This window comes from Gossypium raimondii, chromosome 11 (genome assembly GCF_025698545.1).
Source record: "Gossypium raimondii isolate GPD5lz chromosome 11, ASM2569854v1, whole genome shotgun sequence".
Taxonomy (NCBI): domain Eukaryota; kingdom Viridiplantae; phylum Streptophyta; class Magnoliopsida; order Malvales; family Malvaceae; genus Gossypium; species Gossypium raimondii.
In genome coordinates this window covers 42,543,830-42,561,210 of record NC_068575.1, presented here as the reverse complement: position 1 = coordinate 42,561,210, position 17,381 = coordinate 42,543,830, and the positions used below count along the sequence as shown (strand labels likewise).

The following is a 17,381-nucleotide window of genomic DNA, read 5'->3' as shown; positions in this document are numbered from 1 at the left end:
TATGATATGATGTTTTATAATATAGTAAAATATGTTTGGTTAGTTGGTTAAGTGGTACACATGTATGATTGTTATAAATTGATGACCATATGGTTTGAATTTGGTAATTATGGAACTAGTTCAATTTGGTTTTTCGTGAGTTAGCTTAATGAAAAATTTGATTTGGTAATCGGATTGAAATTGTTTGAATTTTGAGATATGCTTTATTTGTGATACATGACTATTAAAGTATGATTGATTTGGATTGGCTTTATGATTCATATGTTCGAATTTAGTATAAATGATTTGTGGACATTCGAGTTTAGTAATTTTATAATTGTATCTTGATAATTCTGTACATGAAAGTAAAATATGACTTTGATGTATGTTAGTTAATATTACTTATTATATGTTTAGAAATGAATGACTGCTCTGAGCTGTATTTTGGTCAGTAATGCCCCGTAACCCTAATCCGACAATGGATACGAGTTAAGGGTGTTACACATGAAGCTTAGGAAAGTATAAGAAATTAAAACAGGAAAAACTGAAGAAATTTGTGGTATTTGTGAAATCATGGGACATTCTATTGTGGAATTCCCAAACATTTCACTTTTCAAAGAAATGTTGCATGATCAAGTAAACGTTGTGGAACTATTCAAAAAACCCTTTCATTCTCCATACTCAAGCACTTACAACCTTCAATAGAGAAACCACCCTAACTTCAGCTGGCAGGATAATAATTGTGCTCGTTTCCCCCAGTGTCCAAAACCTCCCAACATGCTGACCCAACCATCTTCGCATGTTAAAAGTTTAGAGGAGACATTAGAAGAATTCATGTAGACACAAACAAATGTCAACAATCAGGCTTCAAAAGTTATCAATGAAATCAAGAGCACACTTTCTATGTTTACAGCCTCATTGCGCATTCAAGAAAAAAGGTAAGTTTCCTGCTCAAACCCAACCTAATCCTTCTACACAATGTCATGTTTCTTGTCCCAAAGAAATCCAAAAGGAAGATGCGAATTCTATAACAACTCTTCGAAGTGGGAAGGCCATTGACAAGAGCATTCATTCCAAAGCCCAAGAGCCCTCTTTTGCTCCGTAAAGTAGTGGTAAGGATAATGGTAAGCCTAAAAGTTGTAACAACCTAGACAAGGAAAAATGTGGGATTTTTGCTCCTTTCCCTCAAAGATTGCAACCAATAAGGAATCTGAATCAAAATGCTAAAATTTTAGAAATTTTCAAACAAGTCAAGATTAATATTCCTTTATTGGATGCAGTTAAACAAGTTCCGTCATATGCTAAGTTTTTGGAAGATATGTGCTCAGTTAAAAGGAAACATAATGTACAAAAGAAAGCCTTTTTAACTGAACATTTGAGTTCAATCATTCAGATTATCACTCCACTTAAATATAAAGATACGGGTTGCCCTACAATTTCATGCATCGTTGGGAACACTATAATAGGGCGTGCGTTGCTTGACCTTGGTTTTAGTGTTAATCTTTTGCCTTTCTCTGTTAATCAATAGTTAAGTTTAGGTGAACTTAAGCCAACATCTGTCACACTTCAGGTACCTGATTGATCTGTCAAAATTCCTCGAAGGATAGTAGAAGATGTGTTGGTTCAAATTGAAAAATTTTATTTTCTAGTTGATTTTATTGTTTTGGACACACATCCTATCTCAGATTCTACTATACAAATCCCTGTTATTTTAGGTCGTCCATTCATTACAACTTCTATTGATTTGATTAATTGTAGGAACGGTGTTCTAAACTTGTATTTTGGAAACATGACATTAAAATTAAATGTGCTTAGCGTTTGTAAGCAACCCGCTGAAGATTCTGGTGTACATGAAGTGGTCTTCATTGAACAACTTGTCCATGAACAGTTCATCAATTCATAATTCTTCAATCATTTGGAAAATTATTTAACTGAATTTAAAATTGATGATGAAACAAAAAATCCATGCATTGATTCTGTGTTAAATTCTTTTCAGGGACACGATAAGAACTTTTATTGGAAACAAAAGTTTGAGGAACTTCCAACAACTATAGATGTTTTAACACCATCAGTTGATCAACCACCCAAGCTTGATTTGAAATAGCTACCAAGTGATTTGAAATATTCATTTTCGGGTGAGAATGAAACTTTTCTAGTCATAATTTCCTCGAAACTTGATGCACACCAAGAAGGTAAGCTACTGAAAATTTTGAAAATGCATAAAAATTGTAACACCCAAAACCCGTTTCCATTACCGAAATAAGGTTATGCAATATTACTGTACAATTCAAAACATTTCAAAACAAATAGTATCCAATTATCGATTTAAATCGAGCTTTCGAAACCTTAAAAATAAGTTACAGACATTCAGGGACCAATCAGAACAAATTAGAACCTTTAGGAAAAATTCAAACAATTTACAAGTTAGGGGTCACACAGTCGTGTGGCAGAGCCCAACCCATGTGCCTCCAAACATGGTCGTGTGGCTATCGTACACGTCCGTGTACTACCTCACACGCCCATGTGCATGGACCGTGTAACTCTCTGATTTTGATCACATGACCTTGTCGCAAGCCATGTGCCAGCCCGTGTAACATTCGTATTACCCTCACACGGCCATGTCGTAGGTCGTGTGTTTGCTCGTGTGAAAATGACACCTATACTATTTTTAAAAAGCTCCGGACACACGCCCATATGGGCTGCTTGTGTGCTTCACACGGTCGTGTGACAGCCCGTGTGAGCCCAAAAAAACCCTACTTCAAGCTCAAATTTCACCCAATTGCATAGGTACTTAACCAATACATAACATGTGATCACAAGGCTTCAAACACACATAAGAACATCCAAAATATGCTAATTCAATCCATAATAAAGAACTTAACAGAGTTCTTGACGATAAGGTTCTTAATAGAGTTCCTGTCAATCATAGTTCATAACAAATGAGTAATGCTCAAAATATCAGTACACATTAATTTCCACTTTTCAATAACATTTAGAGATCATTAAAACATAGCCCGATGAATGATAAATGGATACGAGTATACGGTTAACCATCCAACACACCAGAAACTCGTATGAGCCAAACCAACCAATACATCAAATGCTCGTATAAGCCAAACCAACCAACACACCGAATGCTCGTATGAGCCAAACCAGCCAACACACCGAATGCTCGTATGAGCCAAACCAGCCAACACAATGAATGCTCGTATGAGCCAATCCAGCCAACGCACTGAATAACACTATAATATAACACGATAGTCCACAACAAATGTAGGACCTCAGCTTATCCAGCAAACTGAGAAAATACAGAAATTATCTCCACTGTTCAGATCAACCCCATACTGTGCGCCAATAACCTATCGGCATGCCAATCATACTCTATCCTATGTTCATCCAGTCAGAATACTCCAACACAAGTCAATATATGAGTAATTCACTATCTCATATTCCATATACAGACATTAGTTCATCAACCAAACATTCATCGGCTTAGAATATCTCGTTAGTGCTCAATTTTACAACAATCCATTGCTTCATTACTCATATACTTAACATCATTATAATGTTCAATCCAAAAAAAAAATTAATTTATTCAATACAAATTTAAATGCATTAGAATTAAACCGAACAAACTTACAAGACTGATTTGCAGGTCCAGAGTAGCTCAGTTAGTGATCGACGTTGTGTCAATTCATTATTTCCATTTTCAATTACACACATCAACATAATCCAAAATTATGCAATTAGGTCCATATAATACATCTAAAAATGTACTAAAATTAAACCGTACGAACTTACCAGACTAAACTGCAGCAACGACAAAGTACAGGGGCTATTTGATATTTTTCCTTTTTCCTCGATTTTCCACTTGTTTAGGATCTAAAATAAAAATTCCATTCAATTCACTAATTCTTATTGAATGAATTAAATCCTTTTATGCAATTAAGCCCTTTTTGACATTTTTACAAAGTTACCCCTAACATTTTACTTTTATACAATTTAGTCCCTAAGTCCAAAACATGCAATTTAACCATTTTTATTCAATTCCAAGTTTAGTGAAATTTTTTGGAACCCTATTACAGCCTATATTTTCTTTTATTTCACATCAAGTCCTTGTACTTTTTCTAATTTCACATTTTAGTCCTTAAACATTAAAATTACCAAAATTTACTTTACAAAATAGTCCTATGTAGCAACAAAGCTTAATATTCTACCATGAAATTTTGAGAACATCTCAAGTTCATCAATGGCACAATCCATAACATTGACAGTTTTACAAATTAATCTTTGGCTAGCTAGGTTAAGCTAATACGAGTTCAAAAACATAAAAATTACTAAAAACTAGTAAGGTTTACCTCCTAAATCAAAGAACCCTAGTTGGCCGAAGGTTTCTGCCTTCTCCTCCCATGGCTATATGGGTTTTGAAAGAAAGAAATAAGAAGATGATAGCTTTAATTTAACATTATTTTAATTTTAACCTTTTATTTTCTTAATTTAGAAATTTAACCTTTACAATATACCTATAAAAATAGATAAAACATGTCCATTTTGTCCATCAATTGAAAATATGGTATAATTACCATCTAAGGAAGGTTTAATTGCACAATTGGTCCTTCAATTAAATTAAATTCCAACTAAATAAGCTTAATTACAATTTAATCTTAAACTAATTAGGATTAAAAGAGAAAATAACCCAAAGGCTAGTGGATTAATCATATCCATCATCGCTTCGAATTTTTTACCATGGTCTATTTACCGTTTTGGTCTCTTTTGTATTTTAAATCTATAGCAATCAACTTTTACCTCTTTTATAATTTAGTCCTTTTCCCTAAATTAAGCAATCAATCATCAAAATTACCAGACTAAACTTCAATTCACCATGGTCCTAATACCTTGTTTTCAATAACCAATTGACTTTTGAACCAAACCACTTATACTAACTTTTAATTCAATTGTTTAAAATAATCAAATCAAAATTTAATATAAAAATTATTATCAACTCGTATAACTTAAATATTAATTATACGAACTTACTCGTCGAATTTGTGGTCCCGAAACTACTGTTTCTAACACTACTAAAAGACGGGTTGTTACAAAAATGCATTAGGATGGACCATAGTTGACATAAAAAGGAATTAACCCATTGATTTACACGTAACATTTATTTAGAGGAAAATGCTAAACCCTCTAGACAAATGCAACGAAGGCTTAATCCTAATATGAAAGAAGTTGTAAGAAATGAAGTCATTAAACTCTTGGATAATGGAATCATTTATCCTATTTCTGACAGGAAATGGGTCAGTCCTACCCAAGTTGTACCTAAGAAATCCGGGGTTACTGTATTAAAAAAAGAAAATAATGAATTAGCCCAACTAAGACTGTTACTGGTTGATGCATGTGCAGGAAACTTAATCCAGTGACCAGAAAAGATCATTTCCCTTTACCTTTCATGGATCAAATCTCAGAAAGAGTTGCAAGGCATGAATTTTACTATTTTCTAGATGGATATTCTGGGTCTAACCAAATAGCAATTTCACTTGAGGATCAAGAGAAAACCACTGTCACGTGTCCTTTTGGCACTTTTGCATTTCGAATGATGCTTTTTGGATTATGTCAAGCATTAGCCATGTTTCAGAGATGCATGCTTAGTATTTTTAGTAATATGGTTGAACGCATTTTAGAAGTCTTCATGGATGATTTTTCTATTTTTGGTGATTCATTTAATGATTGCTTATCCAATTTAGAAAAGGTTTTAATCAGATGTAAAGAAAAAAAAATCTTATTCTTAATTGGGAAAATTTTCATTTCATGGTCACTAAAGGAATTGTTTTGGGACACATAATTTCTTCAAAAGGGATTCAGGTGGACAAGTCAAAAATTGAGTTAATTTCCTATTTTCCAACACCAAGAATTGCAAAGGACATTAGATCATTTTTAGGACATGCAGGATTTTATAGAAGATTCATAAAAAAAATTAGTTTTATATCTAGGCCTTTGTGTAATCTCTTATTAAAGGATAGTGTGTTTGAATGGACTAAAGAGTGTGAAATGGCTTTTGGAAAACTTCAAAGTATGCTTAGTTCTGCACCTATTATGAAACCCCCTGATTGGTCTTTACCATTTGAAATAATGTATGATGCTAGTGATTACGCTGTTGGTGTTGTGTTAGGACAAAAGAAAGATAAGAAACCATATGTTATTTATTATGCAAGTAAAAGTTTAAATAGTGCTCAAGTGAATTATTCTACTATTGAAAAAGAATTACTTGCAGTAGTTTTTACATTGGAAAAATTCAGATCTTACCTTGTTGGACAATCTATTGTTGTCTTTAGTGATCATGTAGCTTTAAAATATCTTCTCTCCAAAATGGATGCCAAACCTAGGTTGATTAGGTGGATTCTTCTTCTTCAAGAAAGGAGTAAGAAAAGAGTAAAAAATGTTGTGGCTGACCATTTGTCAAGACTTATTTGTGATGAATCTTTTAAAACTTCCCCAATTAATGATAAGTTTCCTGATGAACAACTTTTAAATATCTCTGTTATACCATGGTTTGCTAACATTACTAATTTTATTGTGATAGGAAAAATTCCTTCTAATTGGAGTTTACGAGATAAAAGGAAAATTTTTTCTGAGGTAAAAAAAATATTGGGATGATTTGTATTTGTTAAAATATTGCCCTAATCAAATTTTTCGAAGAAGCGTACCCTACAATGAAGTACATAGTGTCATCAATTTTTGTCATTCTGAGGCATGTGGTGGTCATTTTTCATCCAAGAAAACTGTTGCAAAAATTTTACAATATGAATTTTATTGGCCAACCTTATTTAAGGACACTTATCATGTGAGAATTGCCAAAAATATGGATCCATTTCAAAACGAAATATGATGCCTTTGAATCCGATTTTGGTGATTGAAATTTTTTACTGTTGAGGTATCGACTTCATGGGACCTTTTCCATCATCATTTGGTTTCCTATACATTTTGGTTGCAATAGATTATGTTGCAAAGTGGATAAAGACAATTCCATGTTGAAATAATGATCACAAAATAGTGATTAAGTTTGTAAAAGAAAATATTTTAAGTCGATTTGAGATTCCTCGATCTATTATAAGTTATGGGGGCACACTTTTTTGCAAACAAAATTTTTGAATCATTAATGAAGAAATATACCATTACACACAAAGTTACAATCCCTTATCACCCTCAAGCAAATGGGCAAGTAGAACTTGCAAATAGGGAGACTAAGAACATTATGGAAAAAACGGTTAACCCAACTCGCAAAGATTGGTCTCTGAGACTTAATGATTCATTATGGGCTTACCGAACTACTTTCAAAACATCATTAGGCATGTCTCCCTATCAATTAGTTTATGGAAAACATGTCATTTACCTGTGGAAATTGAACATAAGGCATATTGGGAAATTAAATTGCTTAACTCCAATTTTGATGATGCTTCTAAGTTGCGAAAGTTGCAAATTAATGAATATGAAGAACTTAAAAATGATACTTATGAGAAATCAAAAATAAATAAAGAAAAAACCAAAGCTTTTCATGACAAGATGGTGTTAAGAAAGACATTTGATGTTGGACAAAAGGTTTTGCTCTATAACTCTGGACTTCGCTTATTTCCTGGAAAACTAAGATCAAGGTGGAATGGTTCATTTGTTATAAAGAATGTGTACCCTCATGGGGCAGTCGACATTGAGAATCCAAAGAATGGTAATGTATTCAAGGTAAATGGACAAAAACTCAAATTATTCCTAGAAAATCAATTTGCTCAAGATGAAATTCTTTATCTTTTTTTATCCTTGTTTCAAGAATGTTTAGATGTAAGTATATATTTTGCTAATTAGGAGTTCATATTATTATAAATATTATTATTGTTGTTATTGTTAATATTTATTTTAATTCTCTTTTTTTTACCTAGATTAAATGGCAGACAACAGTACCCCGTGGCTTTATAGTCGGTCCTATCAGCTACCCGTAAAACTGATACTGTATATTCTTACTTTTAAATTTTCTATCCTTTTACTTTTCTCTACCATATCGTTTTCTTTGCTTTCAAAGTACTCTAATCTTTTTCTCAAACTTTCTTTGTTTTCAAAATGGATAATGTTGTTTCAAAGTTGCATAAACAATTTTCTTGTCTACCTAGAAATATGATAGTGAAGCTTTACAAGGTTAGATGCGAGAGAATAAGGATGCTCATGCATAAGGGCATGCCTACAAATATTCGAGCCATCATTGAAGGAAAGCTACGATTTGAGGAATATCTTCCTTTTTTACATTTACCTGGCACAGGTAGGAGCAGTTATGCAAGAAAGCGAAGAGCAAAGCGCCTTAGAGTGATTTGTCACAAGTGTGCCAAATGGACGTGTAACAGTCAGTGTCGATCTATTGGGATGGCATTTGTAAATCGAGAAGATAAATTAATATCCATTAAGGACAGATTGTGTAAGGAGAATTTCGGAGATATCCCAATTTCTCTTGAGACCCATCTTAGTAAAGTTTTGCAAAAAGAAATTCTTGATTTATGGTCTCAATTCCAATATGAATGGAATTGTCTTGGGAATCTGACGATAAACGTCCTTGTTTGCCAATTTATAAGAAAATTGGATGGGAAGTTGATCCTTGACTCATAGAAGGTGTTTAAGCCGTTATTGGACGTAAAACCAGAGGAAGATGTGAGCCACAATCGGAACTACTGTAAATAATTCTCAACTTTTAATATTTATTTACAATAATCATATGCTTCATACATTTTATATGATGTTTGACCTATGTTATTTATATTGATCTCAGCTATTTGAAAAAAAATAAAAAAATAAGAAAAAAATAAAAAAATAGTTGTTATTATCGAATTTTTTATTACTGTCTGTTTTTAGATTTTCTGTCTCGTGTGATGATTTTTTTCTCTTCCGTATTATTGTCTCGAGATTCCTGTTTTTTTTGTACCTGATAATTAATTGTGGCATGTTCCTTTTTGAATTTTTCATCTCAAGAAATATTTGCCTCTGACTTGTTTGATTTCTTTTCCTGACATCTTATTTTCTCTTTCTATTTTATTATTACTCTATGTGTGGTCCGAACCTTATATAATTCACTACTCCCTCATTCACAATCGAACACTAAAAAAAACATGGTACGTACTTCAACTCAAAAGTATGAAAAGATTTGTGTTTTTTGTGGATCTTATCCAGGAAAAGATAAAAATTTTACAGATATGGCTATAAAATTGGGCGAAGTGCTAGCCAATGAAAAGAATTAAGTTAATTTATGGAGGGGAAGCATGAGTTTAATGGGATTAGTGCTACATCTGCATATGTTAAAGGGAGTTCAGTTTTAGGAATAATCCCAAGAGCATTCAAAGGAAATGCACTATGTGGACCAACAATCGGTAAAGAATTACCAGTTTGGAGTATTCCTGAACGGTTAGTGATTATGTTCGACACTGATGATGCATTAATTGCCTTACCTAGAGGTTTTGGTACATTAGAGGAAGTATTTTGCATAACCTCTTGGTCATCTTTCTTCAAAATGTTAATGGTTATTATAACAATTTGCTTTCATTTTTAAATAATGTTGTGGAAAGTGGATTTGTATTTTCAGAGGCAAGGAATGTCTTGATTGCATGTTAAACTTCAAGCTTTTGAGTACCATCCAGATCTAATCACTCAACAGATTGTTGAATCAAGAAAGAGGAAAAGCGATTCTGACAAGCAAGAAATGCATTTAACTTTGTCTTTGTGACATTATCCAACTTTTGGGTTTAACTCATATTTACATTTATATATATACATTATCGTGTTTTAGTTGTAGCAATCTTGGCCAACTATCACAGGTGATATCCTCTAAACTTCACTCATGATTTTGACATTGAAGACAATGTCCTAATTTGGCAGGGGGTAGGGAATACTTTTGTGAAAATCCTAAGTCTTTTAAAAAAAAAAACTAGGGGTTGTTATTGTAATCAGGTGATAGAGTATGGAAAATAATCTTGAAACTGCATCTTATTAGAATGTCTACCCTTATTATTATTATTACTATTATTATTATTATTATTATTATTATTATTATTATTAATTTTAAATATATATTGTAAAATGCAAGTAAGGAGTGAATAGCATTCTTGAATTACATCATTTTATGTTGAAATGGAGGATAATGAGTAATCTTGACACCTATTTTTCATTTTTCTCTGTTTAAAAAATTTTCTTTGTTAGTTTTTTTATATGTGATGTCAATAAATGTTTTGCATGATCATTTAAGATACCTATTACTTTTGAGATTTTAACATGCTTGCAAGTACTAAAGTATGTAAGCTTGAATAATTGATGATTATTGAAATATTAGCTGCTAACTTATTAGAGAATGTGTTTCATGGGTTTTGTGTAATTAGGTTTTGTTAGGACTTTGGATGTTTCCTTTTTGAACTTTCTTTGACAATATTATCTTTTGAATTTTCTTCGATACATTGCTTGTCTTAGATGATATGCATGACTTGTAACGGGTTGTATGTAATATCTTAATCATGATCTTAGAATCTATTGGCTTATTACCCTTAAATATATTGAGTAGTTCTAAATGCATGATAAGGGAAGACCTATGCAATTTCTTTAGACTGTTTGAGCCTTTCGAGCCAACCCTTACATAAAATTTCTTAGTACCCTGATTTTGGGCCTTTTAAGATTTTTTTCGTTTAATGTTGTTATCTTAGCCTGTAGAGCCTTAATTGCTAAATCTAAACCCTAAACCCTAAGTATTTAGTACTTACAAGACATATTCCTTTAGCTTAAGTATTAAATGGGATAAGTAGAAATATTAAGGTGAAATTTTAGGGTGAGAAAATGAATAAAGCATGACCTCACTATATTTTGTATATACATCAAAAGAAAAGGACTATTATTTTTGTCTACCTTTTTGATCCATGCTTTATTTGAATGATGGAGAAAAAAGAAGATAAAAAAAAAACAAAAAAAGAAAAAAATAAATAGATTTGAAAATACAATTAGTGCTCATATTGGGGAAGTAGGGAATGATACTTCTTGTCCGCTTTGATGCCCAAGACAAAGCATATCCTAATTGGGCTTGATAGATGACATATTAGTCTTTCAATCGGTTTGCTCTTTTCTGATTAGACTAAGGATATTTTTAGGTTTGTCTATTAATACAAGGAGTCTTTCGTATTACGAGCCGACCACGTAATATTGCTTAGTATTAGTTAAACATTAGACAACCAGTGAGCAACATTTGCTTCCATTTTGCTTTGTGTGCAAAAATCATGTAAGGACAATTATACAAAGTATTAATGTAATTCATGAATAGTTTTATTAACCAATCTGTTCAAAAAATTACAAGTGAACTTAGATGAAAATGCTACACTTAGGGCACCAGATCCAACACGAACCACAATGAACACTCCGATGGAAGAGGTTGAGCATGATTTTCCCAAGCTCGAAGACGAGGGCTAGGCCACCGTTATTGAGCATGATGAGTTGAACATAGGTGTTCAACAAGAGTTTGGACTTGAAGACCATAATGAGGTTGTAAGAAACGAAGAAGATGTCTTCACTTTGATTGATATAGGATTAGGAGTAGGATTAGTGTTAGATGTAGATGACGAGCTAAACCGAGAACTGAGTGAAAGTGTGTAGGAGTCGACACACTTTCCAACTATTGTTAAAGAGGAGCTAACCGAAGAACGTAACAAGCATGTCTACTTTCAGTTCAAAATGGGAAGTGACGCCCGGGTATCAACATCTTATTGCTACATTGAGTTGTAATGTCCGAGGCTATAGTACCCTAGAACGAGCTTTGGAGTTGGTTAGGCTTTGGAAGAAAATGGCTCATGATGTGGCTCTATAAAAGGTCAAAAATAAGACAACGATAATGTGCTCAAACGCCAAGGGGGTCCTCATTTTATTCATGAAGAACAAACGACAATTTAATGTCTTGATGACCTCTTTGAACGTCTTCTATGGAAGGGATAGGGATCACCCGAAAGTTGATAAGTTTTTTTTTGTTATTTTTTATTTTCTCTTTATTATTTATTATTATTTGCTTTTTCTTTCATTGTTTGTGTTTGTTTGTTTGATGTACAACCACTCATCCAGAAGCCTATACTAATATTTCGAGCTTTAACAAAAAGGTGGGTGATCCGAGCTAGTCTGACTCTCCTTCTAAGGAAGTTTGGTAACCTCCTATCTTTTGTTTGGTACACATTAAGGACAATGTGTAGTTTAGTGTGGGGCTGCACATAATTTTATTTTGTCTTATTCTTCTTGTTTTTGTGTGTTTATTTCAATTTTTACATTATTTTCAAAAAATTTCAAAAAATTCAGAAATATTTTTCTGTTATTTCTTTAATTCTTATTGTGTGTTTGCATGCTGCTTAGACAATAATTGGGCAATAGGTCATTGGTTGTAAATATCGAATAAGTATGTTGAATTTCCAAGCATGTGAACTTTGATTGATACTAGATAATTTGATGTTCTTAAGTGTAAACTAATTAGTTCGATTAGTTAATTTGTATAATAGATTAGAGGCAATAACTTTTAATAAAAATGTACAAAGTGTGTCATAGGATGTAGGAAGTGTGTGGATCCTTGTAGATAAATAAATTGAATTGTTAATTGTTCATTTGAATAGATATACGCATAATAAAACTTGTGTTTTGTGAATAATTCAGAAAAGACCATAGGCATTGCTTATTGATCTGTCGTAATTCATGGTAGCGGATTAAACCTCTTTCTTAACTTAATGAGCTCATTAGAAAGCAATTTTGCTATGTTTTTATTTAGTTTTCATCTTTAGCACTTAGGTAATAAATTGAGCAATTTAGGTATTTTATATGACCTTGTGTGCCGAAGTAGACTTTAAGGTAGATTAATATGTTCGATGAGTGTGCAAGACATCACTTTAGGGCAGAAAGACAGTGGATTGCTCCCAATGTAGCAACACTGAGCTAGGATGTTGCAACACAACAAGCATAATACACAAGGAGAAATTTACCAAGGATGTCGCGACAGAGGCTATAAGGTGTCGCAACACAACCCTGAAGACACAACCAAAGAAGCAATCTACCATCAGTGTCACGACACCGACTTGACGTGGCCACTTAATGAAACAAGGGTGTTTTCATCCGCACAACATACTTTAATGAAGATTAGTCAATCGCTTTAAGTCAAGAAGGAGCTTCTAAAACTAGGTTTACAAATACTATTGCGCAGAACAGTTGAGGGGACTTTTGCCTCCCGTTTAGTTTCACTTTCAATATTAGTTTTAGGTTTTACTTTTAGTTTTATTTTTGTTCTTGTTTTGCTCTTTGAGAGATTTACCTTGTGATTCATCAGATTTGTTAAGGATTGTATTTTGCACTTCAATATATATCAAGACCTTTCTAATCTCTCTATTTGATTTTGCAAATGTTTATATTTCAATTCAAATCTATGATGTTCGTTAGATCAATGAGTAACTAATCTTGTATGAAGATTAACGAGCGAATGTGGGATTAGATGACTACTATGTAGGATTTCTTAGCGGAACAGTTGGTTGGGAAAGAAAGAACTTAAACCTTAAGATTGATGACCATAAGAAGTCATGTAGGTATATATGAATCTAAAATTGGTATAATCTATCGTGAAAACCTTACCCTAACCCGGTTTGACCTGTGACATCAAGAGATAAGTAGTGCTTGTCAACTCATTAGGTTAGTGGAAGGCCGAGAGGCCCTGCTAGGTTAATGACTAGCAGATTGGATAAAACTCAAAATAAGAGTTAATTATGAACACTAAAATGAGTTAGTCTTCTACCTTTAGATATGATAATTTTTACAATTTGTTTCAGTCAATATTTTATACTTTATTTAAAATTTTGTTATTATCATCCTTTTATAAACCATCGCAATATAATTTGGTTAGAGTACTAGTTAGACTTGTTAGCGTAAGAATTAGTTTTAGTTTAATCAAGCCTCCTTTGGGTACAATCTCGGAGTACTTTTGATACTTCCTTGAACAAACTACATTACAACCTAAACTGTAACTTGCGGGCACCACCTATTTTATATCTTTTGTTGCAGTATTCTCACAGTCGTTGATAACGCGTAGAGGGGGGTAATTTATTTAGCCTAGAGTTCAAAAGCTTTACCTTCTGTTATATACAATTAGTTCCTGTATTTTGAGCCTCAATTATCTTTTTCTTGTTTAGTATTATTATTAAAGTCTTAAACCTAAACGAGTCAATAACTCAACCCTTCTCTATCCTGATTCTTAAAATGCACTATGTAATAGAAGTTAGGCCATGGACATTAGAGGTTAGCATGGACATTAGAGGTTAGGTAGACATGTTATGGTGGCTTCTTGTGCGAAAAAGAAAAGAAGAGACTACGTGATATAGTACATATAGAACCTTGCTAAGTGAGTTGGAAAAAAAAATTTTTAAAATACAAAAATAGAATTGTTGAGTGAATAAAAGCAAGGTGAGAGTTAAAAACATTGTGAGTGGAAGAGTGAAAAAAGAAGAATTTTTTTAACGAAATCAAGGTCGAGCTCGAGAAAGAAAATCTTTCAAGTCAAAATGTATTAACGCTTACTAGTTTTGTATGTGTCGATATTGCGTAGTATCTTCTAAAATTTTGGAGAAATAAGGAGGTCAGCTTCTGAATAGATTCGGGGCGAATGGGAAATAATATCATGTGCTTAACTATTTCTAGTGCTTGAAATCATTTTGAGCTATATGTTGTTTCAACTCTGAATCGTCCTAAGCCTCAGAATGTTACAAGCATAGAAGACCTTTGAGACCCTAATAATTCACTAATACAATAATTCTTGAATTGCTTGCATTTGTCCGGATTAACATGACCAAATCATTTTTAATATCTATAAGCTATCCATGTAATTCATTTTGATGGACAAAACTTGTACATACATTCTTTTTAATTGCCTCTACATTTATTAGTACTTTAACTTATTGAACTAATTGTGTTTGTATTAAAAATACTCGAGTTAACTAGATATCACTCTTAAGTTGCATGTAAGGTAGATCTCGTACAAGTTCAATGTTTTACCACTATGTGACCTAATTGTCTGATTTAGTTTAAGGGTTGTCTTTTTTCATGTTTTGTGTGTTTGTTTGAGGACAAACAAAGAGTTAAGTGTATGGGAGTTTGATCTGTCGTAATTTGATACATCAAATTAGGCTCTCTATTACACTTAAGGAACTTATTCTCAAGCAATTTAAGTGTCTTTTATATGTTTTTTTATTTTTAATTTTGTTGTTAATAAATTATTTTTATTAGTTTTAAGCCATTTTTTAGACTCAAATTGGTCAATCATGCCATGGGTAACCTAACAAGTTGAATGAGTGTTGTAGGGAGTCGACGGTGGCCCGAACATGAAGAAAACATCACCTAAAAGGGGTATCACGATATCGAAGAATGGAAGTCGTAATACACTTGACAGTGTTGAAATGAAGAGAATAGAGGTCATCTACAGTGGTATCACGATACTAGACCATGGGTATTGTGATATTGAGACCCCTCAGACTCCCAATCTTAAGACTGTTGTGGTTATCGTGATACCCAAGCCTGGGTATTGCTACCACTGCCTAACGAGTGAAAAAATTGCAGCGGCAATTTTGTAGCAACCCATTTTTCAATGGTATCGAAAACGACAGTTTCGAAACTCCGTATTGTGATGATCAAGTCAGTAAATATTATGAGTTTATTATAGTGTTTTATTGAATTTTGATCTAGTAATTTTTGCTAATTGGACAATTAACTGAGTACAAGTGGTTTGACCCTAAAGTCAAGTGATTTTAGAAAATGAGGTATTGGGACCTTGTTTCCATAAGCCGAGCCCATAAATATTTAATAAAAATTGTAACATGTTTTTAGTAAAATCAGAATAGTGGTTTTGAGACCACAAATCTGACGAGCAAATTATTATTTTATTAAAATTTAAATGTCTATGCAATGTTAGTAAGGTCATATAAAAATTTCGTTAAGAAATTTTGACGTTTGCATGCTTAATTTTGTAAAAAGGACTAAATCGTAAAATGTACAAAAGTGGAGTTCTATTAGTTAAATGTATCAATTAGCTATGAAATTTAAATGTGAGTGGACTTAGATGGTAACTAGACCATTTATAGTGTTAGTGGACAAAGATGGACACACGATTCAGTGATTTTAATGTTAATAAGCAAGATTAATTTAGTAAATTAATAATTAAGTTAAGTAAATAACATAAACAAAAGGTATCATCTTTTGTTTTCATCTCTCCACCGAAAATAGACTAAGAGAACACCATTTAAGAATGCTTAAAGGTTCGACCAAGCTTTCTCATTGCATGTAAGAGATTTTTTATCTCGTTTTTAATGATTTTTATGTTTTTGAAGTCGTTATAGCTTAATCTAGCTAGCCCGGGATTCAATTTGCAAAACTGTTAAAGATATAGAGTTTTTCCATGAATGTTCTTGCATGATTCTTGATGTTTTATGAAAGATTATGAGTCCTTGTTGATAAATAAACAAGTTTTGTAAAGTAATTTTTGATGAAATTGTTATTTAGGGATTTATTTGTAAAAGCAGTAAAATTCTATGATAAATTTGTGAAATGCTAATTTCAATGGGTTGATATAGGTCCCTAGTGTATTAGACTAGCATGAAATAAGGATGAAATTACTTAGATTTTAATTTATGAGCTTTAGGACTAATTTGTAAAAAGTTAAAATGTTGAGGGAAAAATAGTAATTTTGTAAAAATATGAAATGTGGACTAAATTGAATACTAGGGCTATTAAATGAATTAAATTTGTCTATTTAGATCAAGACAGTCCAAGAACAGATTTAGATCGGGGAAAAGTTAAAGCCTCAGATTAGTCAATGTCGTTTCTACGCCCTAGTAGTCGAGGTAAGTTCGTATGATTAAATATCATTTTAATGTTATAATGATTTATATGTTAATGTATTATTTACCATGTAACCATATGATGTATAACCAATAATGCCATGACGATTATCGAGCCCCGTTTGAACCTTAAGAATTCGTAGGATAGAAATGACATGTCATTAGGGTTTTCATGTTTCGGGTACTGGTCTTGAATGTCCTATCGATGGCTGAGGTCATGCATTTATTGCGGATACTCCACAGCTCATGTGAGTAGCATCGTGTAGCTTACATTCCGATCCACATCTCGTGTGAGCAAGCCCATTTCACAGCTCGTGTGAGCAACGATGTAAAGGAAACGGAAAGGTTACGGTTATATGTTTAGCACACTTCATGTGAGCTTTCCCATGTATCCGATGCTATTCTAAATGGTTCAACGGGCATGAGAAGGAAAGGAACGGTAAGTGCTCAAATGAACTATATCATGAAATTATGAAAAGGATTGAAATGGAAAGT

General features: G+C 32.7%; 1 pseudogene; it reads left to right on the top strand.

Moving 5' to 3' along the window:
* The first annotated feature begins 829 nt into the window (after positions 1 to 829).
* On the top strand, positions 830 to 9,621 carry LOC128034810 (uncharacterized; annotated as a pseudogene).
* Positions 9,622 to 17,381: the final 7,760 nt, after the last annotated feature.